Here is a 16,375-nt window from a genome sequence, read left to right on the forward strand (position 1 = left end):
GTATACAAGAAACACCATGAGACTCGCCTGAAGAATGATCAAGGAGACTAGGTACATATCCAGGAAGAACTAGCTAAAATCTGGACAGACTTATGTCTCGTCCCTATGTATGGATAATATACCGAATCTGCTAACTATTAACTTACCCACGGAAAATTATACTGAGAGAGAATTACTGAACTTGATCAAGGTACGAAATATTGGATATCTGGGCCATATCTTTAGACCAAAAAATACGCAGTCCTTTAACTAATTATCCAAGGAATAATTGTATTTTTCTTTGTGTATTTTTCTCCACGATTATGCTAATTTTGTTGGCTTCTCGCCTACTATTTACTGACATGTATTTGGATTTATCAAAATTAACCTCTAGGCCCATCTTGACAGCGGATCTTTCTATACAAGAGAATAACTCTAGTATTTGTTGTTTCGTGTGACCTATAATATTTACATCATCTACTTACGAGCATATGCCATAATTTGTACGCACTTTTTTACTATGTTTGCTCCTTAATTTTGTGTTTGAGATTCTTACAATGTAAAATATATTACCCCTTGTCTCCATATGGTATCGCACGCTGCTGATAAATCAATGAACAGTAGATATTTTTAGTTGTTTTTGAAATCCCGTTTCTACATAGTTAGTCAGTGCGAGGACTTATGTTGGAGTATTATTTTGCTAATTCTATTATAGTTTTTAGACCGTATTTAGAAGTGCAATTGGATGGCCATTTTTTGGTAAAATATTTTTGCTTTTTTAGTTGATTGGGAACATTTTCCGTCTGTAGAATGTCTGTTTGAATGGCTCTGTTTTCAAGAGCCACGACCTCACCCTACAAACAAAAAAAGGCTCCTTAAATAATACGTGTACTCAGTGCTTCTGTACGGAATTAAGACGTGAACATTGAAGGCGGAAACTCTATTAAGACTCCAGGCTTTTGAACTATGGTTATACAGAAGGATCCTGAAGATACCATGGACAGACAAAGTCACCAATAAAGAAGTACTACGGAGGATGAACACAACCGCGGATTTGGTCAAGACCATGAAGGGTCGTAAGCTGCAGTACTTGGGACATATAATGAGAAATCAAGGCAGATATGAGCTACTCCAATCCATTTTGCAAGGTAAAATTGAAGAAAAAAGAGCAACAGGACGAAGAAGAATATCCTGACTTGCTAACCTGAGAGCATGGTATAGAAAGACCTCAACACAGCTATTCTGCATAGCATCCAACAAAGTTATCATAGCCAGAATGATCGCCAACGTTCAGAACGGACAGGCACCATAAGAAGAAGAATGTTTGAGTACCTAAACGCCATCAAAGCCAGTGGCTTTTCCCGTTTTCATTTAATTAAGAGCTTCCCTGACTTCTTCACAAGCGAATGGGTTGAAATATTCTGTTTCAAGTGGACAAGCGGATTTGAAAATCCTAAAATTTTTTTTAACTTTAATTGTATGTAAACGGTTTGCTCTTGAGTTAGACATTGTATGGGACTACACTTGATTTGATGTTGCTATTGTTCTGAAGCTATTCTCTTGTGCCATATTAATGCAATTAATTACTACTTTATTGGGAATAAGCAACAATTTAAGAGCGTACCGAAAAAGTCTATTTCTGGATGGTCTGAGTAGAGCGAAAAACTGTATGAAAATTTTTTTAAAAATGGAAAGCGAGAAATTTCAGACGAAATACTTCACAGCATTAATACCGCTAGGTGCGAGGAATGGCCTTAAAAGTTGAAAATATAGATTTCAAAAAATCGAGTTGACAAACCTGGTCACTGCTGCGAAAAGTAGGAGCCAGTTACCCATCAGACCGCTCAACTATTTTTATTATGAATAAGCCCCAATTGAAGTTTAAAATAAGCTTATTTTTCATTTTGTTTTTTGTTACTTGGTGAAAAATTCTTCTAATAATTTTCGCAGCAGTGACCAGGTTTTTCTACAGTTTTTTTTAAAATCTATATTTTCAACTGTTTCAGCCAATTTCTCGCACCTAGCGGTATCAATGCTGTGAAGTATTTCGTTGACAATTGCTTGCTTTCCGTCTTCAAAGAATTTTTCATACAGTTTTTCGCTCTGCTCAGACCATCCAGAAATATACTTTTTCGGTAACCTCTAGAAATTGCTGCTTTTCCTGATGTTATTATTGCTCCCATTAATCTCTCGAACTGTACGCTTTTAATGGGATCCAACCTAGGCAGATTACTCAAAATTACTAGAGAAAGCAGGCCAGTTAGCTTTCCTTAAGTTCCACCCGGGGGGTGGAAATGATTGTATAATTGGAATACTAATGCTAATTAATCAGAATAGGGCGATGCTGGCTATGATAAAAATCGGACATGACCTTTCTTGAACTATTTGAATTATTAGTGGTTTATCGTATAATTTACTAAAAAATCATGTATAATTTACATACATATTTCAGTAGGGTATCATAGTTACCCATATGTCATGAAGCGTAAGGTTAATTTCCCACCGAACTCTCTTTATCGTCAACTAAAGACCAGTCCTATAGATCATGTGGTTACATGAATGGCAGCGAAAAGTTCTTTTCGCTTGGAATATTTACTAATTTTTTCGAGAAAACGCTATCAAAACCACACGATAATATGTTTTTCTAACCTGTATCAGTCTATTTTAAAAGGAAGGTCAGTCAATGACAAAGTATTTGACTGATAAGTAAACTAAAAATAAACCAAATAATATTTAAACATTTTACCTAATAGAGTAGATTTGGTTGTTTTTTATCTGTTATCACATTTTAATTTTTTTTGCCTACTTTTTTCGGATGTCCTATCATTCTTCTATTTCACAATCAGTTTTTGATATATAATTAATATTAATAATATATATAATTAATTAATATATATAATTCAGCGGATCTCACACCATTAGATTTTTTTCTGTAGGGATACTTAAAATCTAAAGTTTACGCTACAGTAACCGACAATATTAACATTTTGAAACAACGAATTGTTGAAGAATGTGGGGCAATTTCCCCCGATACATTTGAACGAGTACGGCAAGAGTTTAGAAATAGGATGCATTACTGTCAGGAAGTAGATGGAGCACATCTTTAACAATTACTATAAGAACTATTTGTTAAATATTTATTAATTAAATGAGAAGCTACAATTTTTGTATTTATTTAATTTATATATCAAAATGAGCTTAACACTAGAAGCACCAGAGCGGTCATTTTGTCTGCTTTTCATTTTTGACACTCTGTATTACCTATTCATAAATGTTTTAGAAACTTGATAATATATGACTTTTCCTAGATCTATTTGAAGATTATTATTTCTCTTTTACGATATGGTAACGTATACCTAGAACTACCATATAGCAGTCATTTTGACTGCTTTCTATTTTCGACCCTCATTAGTCTAGAGTATTACTCATTCATATTTATTTTACAAAATTTATGATTTGGGACTTTATTATTTACTTGAGGATTATAATTTCTCTTTTACAGGTACTTAGTATAATTACATTTTGAATATATTTATGTTGATGTCTACCTAGAAAAATGCGGTCCTAATGACGAGGTAGTCTAATTTTTGTTCTACTTTTCTGGGAAGTTTTTACTTATTTTATGTATAAAATACATCGAAAATATGTGTTACTATGTAGTTTGAGTATACTCTTTGCAATTGCATGTTCAATCTGTATTTTGATTAATTTTACATTGTGATTTTTATTATTTCTGCTGTTATCATGTCTCGCCGATATTTGACTCAGCAGGAGCTATTAGAGTGTCTACAGAATTTGTCAGAAGATGAATCTGTAGCAGAGTTATCTGATGAAGATGTATCCGATAATGAAGTTGACGAGTATGTGCCTAATACAGTTGATCAAGGACATTCATCGGGCAGTGATTCTGAAGGTGAAGTTAAGATTGAGTGCCCAGTACTTCTGCTTCAACTTCGAATGCAGACTTCAATACATCTTTAGAAATGATTACCAACCAGGTAAGAGGAATTTGCAGAAGCAATTTAGAGAATTCTTCCATAGATAAAATAGGATGGGAGTTACTTGACAACAATGCTAGTACACCAGGTAAGCCACTATATTATATTAGTAGCTTCTATTTATGTATTCACTTAGGTGTATAATATTTTTGAGCATATTCTTCTTGATGTCACGAATATTGGCGATAATCATGGCAATATTTACCTTATCTGCAGGATGTTCTTCTTCCTGGACCACGTTTTCCAAATATTTTTCCTTGCAGGATGGCTTGTAGAAGGGCGCATCTAGATTCATTTCGCACAATGTTTTCGAAATATTGTAACTTTCGAGATTTGATAGTGGTCCACGGAATTTAAAGTGTTCTCCGACTTAGCCACAGCTCGAATGCTTCCAATTTTCTGCATATATCTTCGTTAAGGTCAACTATTCAACACCATAAAAAAGAACAGAGAAGACGTAGCATCGCAGCATCCTTACTTTTATACCAAGAGAGAGGTTATGGCTCTTGAAGAAGGCCCCCATCTGGTTGAAGGTGGATCTAGCTTTTTCGATGTGCGCTCTTATTTCTTGGTTACTATTCCATTCTTTATTTATTACGGTGCCATTTATTTAGATAAATAAATAAATGAGTATATACCTACATACTATTTTATCTCGTTCATTTTAGGAAGGCGTACCAGTCAAAATGTTCTAAAGGAAGCTGCTGGACCAACCCCTCATGCTAAGAGAAGCATTATTAGAGATTCTGCAGCTAGTGCATGGCGGCTGTTGATTGATGAATGTATACTCCGTAACATAAAATCATGTACTGTTGCTGAAGGTAGAAGAAAACTCAAAGATGAAAATTGGCAAATTTCTATTGAAGAAATCGAAGCATTTATATCCTTACTGTATGCTAGGGGAGCTTATATGGCACGAAATGTTAGCATAAAGATGCTGTGGTCTGGTACATGGGGTCCAAAATTTTTTCAAGACACGATGTCTAGAAACAAATTTACACAAATAATGAGTTTTATCCGTTTTGATATGAGAAATACCAGGTCTGAGCGATTATCAACAGATAAATTTGCACTTGCGTCGGGAATATGGAACCCATTTATAGAGAATTGTATATTATGTTATACACCTGGCGAAAATATAACTATCGACGAACAGCTTTTTTCCACGAAAGCAAGATGCCGCTTTACCCAGTACATGGCGAATAAACCCGATACGTTTGGAATTAAATTCTGGCTTGCAGCTGATGTCGAGTCCAAATATTTGTTGAACGAATTTCCTTACCTAGGGAAAGATGAACAACGACCAGCCAATCAACTTCTGGGGGAACATGTTGTTAGCCGTCTAATGGAACCATTTATAAATAAAGGAAGAAATGTCACGACGGATAATTTCTTTACGTCCATAAAGTTGGCAAAAGAATTACGAAAGAAGGCTACCAGCATTGTTGGAACAATCAACCGAACAAAAAAGGATATTCCACCGTCAGTAAAAAATGAAAAGATGGAATTGTACAAAACAAAAATTTTCAAACACGAAGACTTGACGCTAATGGCGTACCAGGGAAAAGTCAACAAAAATATTCTAGTGCTGCGTTCTTTACACTCGAATGATATTAAAATGGGCACAGATAAAAAGAAAAAACCGGAAACCATCATCTTCTACAACCAGACAAAATACGGAGTAGACGTTGTAGATCAGATGGCTAGACCGTATTCAACCAAATCTGCTTCAAGAAGATGGCCGTTGCAAGTTTTTTTAAATATTTTAGATATGGCAGGAATAAATGCTTGGGTTCTGTATAAGAAAGTTACGGGCAGTCAAATATCTAGGCAGGATTTCTTACTTCAGTTAGCAGAAGAATTGCGAGAAGATCACATGACTAAGGGCAGGACAACATCAACGGATACAAATCCAAGAGGTACAAAAAAACCACCAAATAATAAACGTAAGCAGTGTCAAACAGGGAATTGCAACAAAAATAAAATATTTGAAATTTGTCATATATGTAAAAAAATTGTGTGTGGGTCATGTACAAGCAAAATTGAAAAATTTTGCTACTGCATAAATTGTACTTAAATAATTAAATAATTTATTTAAATATATTAAATATGTCTTTTATTATTAGTTATTAACTCAATATAGGTTTTTATCAAATAAAAAAGAATACAAAAACGGCTGGCAATAGAAAATTCTAATATCCGTCATTTTGACCGCCGGTGGTGCTTCTAGGTATGCACAAATGCTGGTGCTTCTAGTGTTAAACTCAAACAAAATTAATATGACTGAATAGGTATTTTCAATACCTTTCAAACGTGGTACCACTTGCCATAGGTTCCATTTAAAATTATCTGTCACAGTGGCGCTGTAACGTCATCTGTCACTATTACGTCAACTATTATGACTAGTTGAGTCTGTTTATTACCTCCCTTCAAATTTCACTATTATAACAATAACCGTTTAAAAGATACGAGGTGGGAAACGGACTTGTCACTAGCACTGTATGTAAACAATATATATGCAAACAGTCTACAGTTAATGGCATAGCTGCAGCCCTGATGTTATGTTCTCACTTCATCATCACTCACATGCGTTCAATAATCCTTTATACTCATTGGGAAACGTTGTCTTGGGGATAAAAACTTCTCCACCTAGTCTGTTCTGCGAGGTGTACTGGCAAGCTTAGACTCATAGTTTTAGGCTGGCACCGGGAAGCATATTTTATTTTGGGTTAAGCAATACCGTAGAGAACAGAACAGTAGGAAAACTTAAATAAAACAAAAACCTGCAAAAGAAACTAGTAGGTGCTGGTAAAATGCTTAATGAAATTAGAGAGGTTAAGATAGACAGGACACCTTTCAAGACCGAATAAAATCGATCCTCTCACACATGATCACCGTATGATCACTGCTTGTTTGAAATAGGATTGGAGATAGACTACAAAAAATGAAGTGGACGGATGATGTATATGAAGACGCGAGAAATACACTCGCGATTATAAAATCCGGGTCACCTTGAAAATCACCGATATTTCATTTTTAACGAGCTTTATCGTAAATAATAATAACACACATACAAACTAATGCATGTTTCTGGGAATTGTTGTCGGCTTAGCGGTTTCCTTTGCAACAAAGAATTTCAATAGTGCCGATTTCGCGGGAAAGCGCACACTTCCCAAAATGAACGGTATCTATAACTGCCGCTTGTTTTAAATGTCTCATTTGTGCTTCGACTTTCTGTTCAAACGCAACGAACAAACGTTTATTATTGCCACCATTAGTGTTTATTAGTGCCATTATTAGTGTTCATTATTGTTTATTTTTTGCCAAAAATACCCTTGACTGTTGTTGAAACGGCACAAATTGTTGCGTTTGTGAAAGACGGTCACAGTCAACGGCAAGTCGCAAGAACTGTTGGCCTTTCTACGGTTCAACGAGTGCTTCAACGCTTTCAGGAGATGGGTTTGCTATCCAGACGACCTGGCTCTGGACGAAGAAGAATGACCACGGTACGAGATGACCGTTTTCTTGTGTTTCAGGCTTTACGAAACCGGACCTCAACTGCGATTATGCATCGAAATCGTCTACAGGAAGTACGAAATCGCAATGTTAGCGTTACAACAGTCAGGAGAAGATTTCGTTCTTTTGGACTATCTTCTCGTGTAATGGCTACAGGACCGCCACTTCGCCAGACGCATCGAGTTGCACGACTAGCTTTTGCTCGACAATACGCGCATTGGAGAATTAACGATTGGAGCAAAGAGTTATTGTCAGATGAATCCCGTTTCTGAATAACTGGATCCGATGGACGTGTAAGAGTTTGAAGGAGAACCGGTGAATGATTTTCACAAGCTTGCATTGCTCCAAAAATGCCATTTGGTGGAGGATCAGTCATGGCTTGGGGAGGTGTATCTTCCGACTTCCGCACAGAATTACCCTTCATCGAAAATGGGTCCTTAACTGCACGAAGGGACATTACGGAGATTCTGGAAGAACATGTTATGCATACCATGGCAAGGCTTGGAGAAAACGTCGTTTTTATGCAGAACAACGCGCGAATGCACGTTACCACGATCAGTATGCAATACTTGGACGAGGTTGGAATTACGAGGTTACCCTGGCCAGCTAGGTCTCCCCACCTGAATCCCATCGAACATATCTGGGACTATTTGAAAAAACGTATTCAACCCCTAACATCTCCTCCTAAAAATGGACAGAACCTTAAGGATCTGTTAGTGAGAGAGTGGAATAACATATCACAACATGTAATCAGGAGAAAAATTGAGAGTATGTCCCGTCGTCTGCAAGTGGTCATTAGAGCAAGAGGAGGCAATACACGATATTAGTCATTGAAATTTCACCGACGTTTTACCACGTTCTGTATTTTCCATTTTATTCGTATGCCTGTTTTATCAACAATTTGGTTTGTTTTCTGCTTTTTCAATAAAAACAATAAAAAAAACCGTTTTTTTTCTTTCAAAACAAACATTAACAAATAAAAAATACGTTAGCCTAAAAAAAAGGTTATTACTGCACCAGAGGCAAACATATTCCAGAAACTTGAAATTTTTAAGGTGACCCGGATTTTATGATCGCGAGTGTATTAGCGCGCGCGCATTAGCAACGGCTTGTAATGCGCAGGAATAACTGGGGAAACACACTAGGGAAGATAGAAACTCAACTGCTCTAATTACTAACGATGATGATAATAATGATACTATAGGAGAATTTTGCGCCGAATAAATAAATTATACTACAAATTTTAACAAATGAGAATTAAAATTATTCTTACAATTTTGTGAACCATCCTATAGTTACATACTATAAAGTATGCACTTCAAATATTTATGTTCACTTGATATTTATTTTTGTTCACACGCAGAAGCTACCAATAAAACAAACTAAGTATTTTATGTTGAGTCTGTAGAGTACAGTAAACACCTGAGTGTCTAAAAATAATACAGTAAATTATCACTTTATTGTTATATACCTACGTGCAGTGTAAACTACTTTTGCAATTAGTACAACAAACACTGTGCATATATTAAAGTGTTTATTTAAGATCCATTTAACTTGTAGGGGGAAGGGTAAATATAACATGGCAGCACCTTCGCGATTGTTTTTAGATGAGCCGTTATTAATTGCTGTTTGGATAACATACAATGAAAGCTAGAAAGATGAACTTAAGTGTAAATATTATTGAAATCTTCAGATCTGAAAAGCTCTATGTGAATGAACAATTCTTTCGTTTAAATAAGGATACCTAGTAAACTATTTATAGTTTTGTGATAGTTATTTAGGTTTTAAGAAGCATAGCGAATATTAATAAAAATGTGGCTCAACCATAGGCGTGGTCAGTTTTTTTTAGTCTGGGTTCTAATGCTGAAAATCGCTCCCTAGCCTCTCCCCTATCCGTTTTAAATTACTTTTTAACAATGGTATTATCATATATAAAAATATGCATGGTCACATATACAAAAAATACTTTAAAATCTCAGATTGACATTAAAAATTACAAAATTTATTACAATACTATTGGTCGCAGGAACGGTATGATTTTTTTTAATCCGCCAATAGCCCAGTTGTCAGAGATTTAACTCCTAAAAATCATACCAACAAGCTGAATTGTGCCAAGAATATCAATTTTGGGACCAAAAATAATTTATAAAAAAGTTTACCACCTTTACCCCCGGGCTTCCCACTAAAATCCCCCTCGTAGTGCGGTAAAAACGCAAAAAAATCGATTTACCAAGAATCTGTATATTCCGTAGAAAAAATATTTCAAAAAAAATGTAGCTGAGATAATTTTGAATAAAAATAGTTATTAGCACTTTTATGTAGAACCAACCCGTCTATTTATTTCTATTCTATTTAAGACGTATCTGTTTTTGGCCACTATCTCGTTATGTTCTTTATTGATCTTCTAAAAGCCGAATCTAACTGTAATTGAATATTTACTGACCCTAATAATTGGTATTCAATATTATAATGGATATGTTTAGCGCTTTTTTAATTTTCTGACGTTTAATATCATTTACACCCCGAATAGTCCAAGCCTCGTCCACTTGAGGTAAAAACAATAAACACTTAAACAATAGAAGCGATTTGTCTACTCACAACCACATAACTAGTCTGTTGCCAGATAGTGTTTCTCGTTGAATTTTTGATTAAACGTTCTATTACCACTTTGTCCCGCCCGAATTATGTCCAATTTTTGTCTAGAACGCACTAAATTGTTTTATATTTAAACGTTTTTCGTCCACACTAGTCCACACACTATTTGTCTTAATGAAGTGGACACTATTAATAATTGTTGCCATATCGAATTATCGGATATCGACAATAATAATCTCAGAATTGATAATTACACACTTAAGGCAGAAAACCAAGTATCTTGGGCAGTGTCCCTGAGGTCCCTGGCTAAGGATATAAGATTGTTAATGGAAATACTGCAACGTTGCCAGTTGTTACTAACTGAATCTAAGGATACTTCTTACTTCGGACATGGCAATTCATCATCTATTGTCCGATAATTTTCTAACTTGACTGCACTGGGTCGGTCGCTGGAAGAATTGCCCATCGCATTAGGTAAATATATAGGTTTTGCATAGCGTCGTGTCCTCGGCTAGGTCAGTAGTACGTTCGCGCATTGCGTAAATGAAAACAAAGCGCTAAGTAGACAAGAGATAAAGAATAAACATTTATTAGCTTTTTAAATAAAGAAAAATTCATTCAAAATAAATTGTAGGAGATATTTACTACATTAATTAAGTTAGTGGAAGGGCGGGAGATTTAGTGTCCCTAGGGACACTCCTTGTGAACACACTGACTATGTGAAAATCATGCGTGGAGTGAGGAAAGGTTCTATTTTATCTCCTCTAATCTTCAATCTGTACTCTGAAAGAATATTTATCGAAGCTTTGCACGAAACTGAAAAAGGTATTCTACTAAATGGTTGCCGGCTAAACAACATCAGATACGCAGATGACACCATAGTATTTGCGGACAACTTAGAAGACCTACAAGTTCTTATGAACAAAATCACGTATTACAGTCAACAATATGGACACAATATAAACGTTAAGAAGACAAAGCTTATGATAATTAGCAAGAAAAGAATAACAGAACGTCAATTCTACGTCAACCAATCCCCTGTAGAAAGAGTAACGCAGTACAACTACCTCGGCACCATAATAAAGGAAGAACGGACCAACAACCAGGAGATTAGAGCACGCATCGGAAAAACTAGATCCACCTTCAATCGGATGGGGGCCTTCTTCAAGAGTCACAACCTCTCTCTTGATACAAAAGTAAGAATGCTGCGATGCTACGTCTTCTCTGTCCTTTTTTATGGTGTTGAATCATGGACCTTGAACAAAGATATGTGCAGAAAACTGGAAGCATTTGAGATGTGGATATATCGGAGAATGCTTAGGATCCCGTGGACTGACCGAGTCACAAATGAGGAGGTCCTCAGAAGAATGAATAAGAATCGAGAAGTACTGACCACCATCAAATCTCGAAAGTTACAGTTCTTCGGACATATTATGCGAAATAAATCCAGATATACTCTCCTTCAAGCCATCCTGCAAGGAAAAATATTTGGAAAACGAGGTCTAGGAAGAAGAAGAACATCTTTTAAACAACCTCAGAATCTGGTTCAATACAACATCTGTGCAGCTTTTCCGCGCTGCTGCAGATAAGATAAAAATTGCCATGATGATCGCCAACATTCGTAACGGATAGGCACATCAAGAAGAAGAAGGACCTCCTTGTCACAGTCGCCCTTGTAACAAATATAAAAATAAAGGAACAGAAAAGTGGAACAGATCTATAAAACTCATCCAATGCTAAAAATGTCTGTCATATCAACACACTTCCGGGGGTACAACCCGGGGATACAACCCGGGAGGTGTGTAAACTACGATGGACCTCATCTGGCCAACTTCAAATACTGGCACCAGGCGATGTCGAGACTCAGCCCAACAAAGAATCTAGACACATAACTCAAATAGAAACCGTACAAACATTGGAAACGAAACTTCATCACGGAAATGATGACGGAGATGACAAAACTATTAAAAAAAATCGCTCAACATAAGATGCCACCGTAGGAGACAGCAGGCGAGTAACTAACTTCATTTTTTTTAGTTACAAAAACAATCAATTTATACCAATCGGACAGATAAACAGAAGGCGGCGTCCTCCTAAAAGGATAACAAAATAGAAGTAGAAGACAAACACAAGTCCCACCACAAGCAATTAAGTCCTCACGGGCTGGAAATCTACAGACAAACAGAAACGACAACACACGAAAACAGTGAGAGAAAGGCATCCGGATCACATCACAAAAGGATATTGGATATTGAAACCGTAATACACGCAGTTCTTTTCCAAATTTATCTTTGTACGCTAAAACTAAAACATATACAAAACTTTAACTCGAGTAAATATTGATAAAGTGAGTTATTAATTATCCCGTAAAGTGAAATATTAAAATAAATCCGTAAACATAGAATTTGCACTATAAATCTCGATGTGGAGTAATATGTGATTATCTAATAATTAACACTATATTATTTGAATTTGTTATGAAATTACAAATTTTTATAATTCATTGAACTCTAATATTATTTAGAATATTACAGTGGATATAATCCACTTCCAAAGCACGTGGATTAATCATTTTTTTGAAATAACGTTGATATTATTAAATGTATTTATTCTATGTAATTAATATGTTATTACTGATATGATTTTAAATCAAATTGTTTATGTTTTGAACGAAGAATATTTTGAAGATGTTTGTGAAAAATGTATTCTGGCAAGGTTATTCTAAAAATCAATACATTAATTTAAAACATAATATTTTTAAATTATACAATGTTTACTATCATACAACATAATGTAACTAAATTATCAGAATATTTGTATTAAACACCAACATCCTTATAGGGCCCTACTTTTTTAGGTTTTTTACCAACCTCGTATGCTCAGAATAAAGACCTTTCATTTGGAATATTTGACGAACTATGGGCGTGATTTCGTCTTCCGTTTGTTTTGTAAGGTTTTCTCTCACTGTTTTCATGTGTTGTCGTTTCTTTTTGCCTGTAGTTTGTCCGGGTTGTGTCATTGCTTGTGGTGGGTCTTGTTTTTTTTTTCTATTTAACTGATAGTTAAATAGAAAAAAAAACTGATACCTAAAAGCAGGATAGCAAAAGGAAGAGCTGTTTATCTATCGGATTGGTACGGGTTGACTGTTTTCGTTTCTGAAAAAAAAAATTAAGTTAGTTACTCACCTGGTGTCTCTTACGATGACACCTTCTGCTAAGAGATTCTTTCTAATAGTTTGGTTATCCCCGTCATTGTTTCCATGAATGTCGTTTCCAATGTTTTTTGGTTTCTATTTGATTTTTGTGGTCTAGATCCTCTATTGGGCTGATTTTCAATAATTTATCGTGTCAGAATTTGAAGTTGGCCGGATGAGTTCCATCGTAGTTTACACACCTCGCGCGTTGATGATTTTAAGATTTTGACATTTTTGTTTCTCCTAACCTAACCTGTATCTTTTACCGAGATTAAAAAAAAAGATCAATGCTCATCATATTATAACCAATAAAAATAACCTTGGTCCATCCTTGGTCGTTTTATTAGGTTGTCCAAAATTTCTATAAATATTTTGAGAACGATTTCAAAACGTCAAACCTTGGTTAGTTAAAAAATGTGATTTTCATTACAACCAATAAATTGTGGCTTAATCCCATATAAACTTAAATTTTTTATTTTAAAAAGAAGTTTAAAAAAGTTTCATTGTAAAAGATTTTGCTATTTAGTAGTGGGAATAAAATGTAAAGAAACACACAAAAAACCAGTAGAAGTACTCAATGTTTGTCAAAGAAAACAAGAAATAGACTTTTTGGAAGAGGAAAGAAAGAATTTTGGAAATTAAGATAATATATTATGAATGATATGAATGATAAAATTTTCTTTTAAATTAAGAAGTATAGTCGTTTCGCTATTCCCAGTCCGAACTGTCTAGTGAATTTAGTAATTATTTTTTTGCGAAGTTAGTTACTTTTTGACAGACTAGAAGTGGCTGGAAATTTCTATACAACAACCAAACACACGTACTCACAGCCAATATTAATAGTAAACAAACTAAATAGTAAATAAAATGGAACTTTACGGATTACCGACAATCAATGTTTATTTATTTGCACTATATAATAAATAGTTATGTTAAATTATAACAACTGAAATACATTTTTTAAATATATAATACCCAAAATTTTATGGGTTTATTTATTTATAATAATTCTTCTTTTTTCAATGAAAGAAGTCTGCAATAAAAGTTTATTTAAGCTGTTAATACTGTGAGCTAGGAACTTTTGTGTTGTAGGTTTCCAGCTATGAATCTGTCAAAATATGCCCGAGTTGAGCAAATGGACCTTAGTTGTAAGTTTTTATTTATGAGATTTGCTAGTCACCATTTTAATCATAATTTCGATAAGACTACATAAATGAAAGATTATAATGGGTTAATTAAATATCTAGCTTAAATCTAGTAGTTGTCAAATAAATTGTCAGTTTATTATTTCTTGAAATCACGAAAGAATTATCCATTTAATTTAATATATTTTTTGGAGTTCTCCTAACCTGCATTTTAATACAATCCTTCCTCAAATTTATGGTCATAATAATAAAAATAATTTATTTTATGTAGGAGTATAATATATAAGTCTATGAGGAATTTGTATTATGAAGTTGTCAAGTTGTCATAACTAACTACTTTCATCGATCTTCTTTTTTAACCGGTAAAAGATATAGGTTAGGAGGAACAAAAATGCCAAAATTTTAAAATCATAATATGCGTAATGGAGCATCGCGCAGCTCGCATGGTAAAGGTAAAAATTTAAGGTGGGATCCCTAGATCCAAGTACATTTCACACACTAAGTTGTTATGTGGCAATTGATACTTGTGACATCGACTTATGACTGACAGTTGTAGCACTGGATGGGTTTTGTCGATCAGTTTAAGTTTTCTATGGTTACTTATATTTTTTATATTCCCTATATAGGTATATACCTTTCTTATATTCTCCTTTTCGCCTCTCATATGATACGTATGTGTACATTTCATACAAAAAAAAACTATTAATAAACTTTAAAAAAGTAGCTGGGAAAAAACTGATTGCCGAAGCCTACAACAAAAATTATTAATAAATAGAAATAATAATATTAACTATCAAAAGACGAAAACTTGAGTACTTGGGACATGCGATGAGAGGGCAAAAATACGCATTATTACAACTTATTATGCAAGGCAAAATCCGAGGAAATCGAAATGTGGGAAGACGAAGAATATCCTGACTTAAGAACTTAAGGGAATGGTTTGAATGCAGTAGTGCAGAACTTTTTAGTGCGGCAGTCAACAGAGTCCGCATAGCCATGATGATTTCCAACCTTCGATAGAAGATGGAACTCAAAGAAGAAGAAGAACAAAAATTGGTGGAAGAGTTGGTGGAATCGTATGTCCATATTTGAACGGAAAATGCTGAATAGAGAAATAGGCTATTGATTATGTTCAAAAAATAGGGCTAAAAGGAACTACATAGTTAATGGGGTTTTATTGTTTCGTATGGTCAATGGACCGCCAAATATAAAAAACTGCGGAGTGCTAATACTTAAAGGGGTGCGTTTTGAGAAAGGGGTAAATTTGTCCGCATGCACTGGGGTGCATTTGGGTGAATTCTGTGCAGTTTTCGTACTTATATATGAGAAAACTACAGAAACAATTTTCAAAATAAAATTTCCTATCGAAATATCCTCTCTTAACAAAAAAAAAAAAAAAACAAAACAAGAACACACGCGAATTTTCTTTTTTGTCTCATCACTTTTTTACACAGAGATATAGCCATGGGGATTGCTTTACAACTAAAAACGTTTAAGCTAAAGCTAAAAAGCTAAAAAACTTTATCCTTATTCTTTAAAATGATCTTTGGTAAAAGTATTTAGGATTTACAATATCCCAGATACCATTTTTTAAAGTTCGTCACTGACACCATTATTTGGCCATTTTCCCCATTTTTTCGTAAACATTGTTCTATTACTTTTTTCTACGCACGTATGTACATTAGGGTGTCCCGTATTTGCATAAAAAAAAATTTTTTTGAGCTACACTATCGCAAGAGCTATTCAAATTTGCGTAATTTTCCAGAGAATATAAAAAATGTAAAATAAATACGATAGCATGTCACCTTCAGGGCTCTACTAGACTTTAAAGTTTTGTAAATTTTACGTTTGTACAGACCTAAATCATATACTTCAAATAATACACAAATTAAATTTAAAAGATATTTTATTATTAAAATTAATGAAAAAGGTTCAAAACAACTTAACAA

This window comes from Diabrotica undecimpunctata, chromosome 5, assembly GCF_040954645.1.
Source record: "Diabrotica undecimpunctata isolate CICGRU chromosome 5, icDiaUnde3, whole genome shotgun sequence".
NCBI classification, from domain to species: domain Eukaryota; kingdom Metazoa; phylum Arthropoda; class Insecta; order Coleoptera; family Chrysomelidae; genus Diabrotica; species Diabrotica undecimpunctata.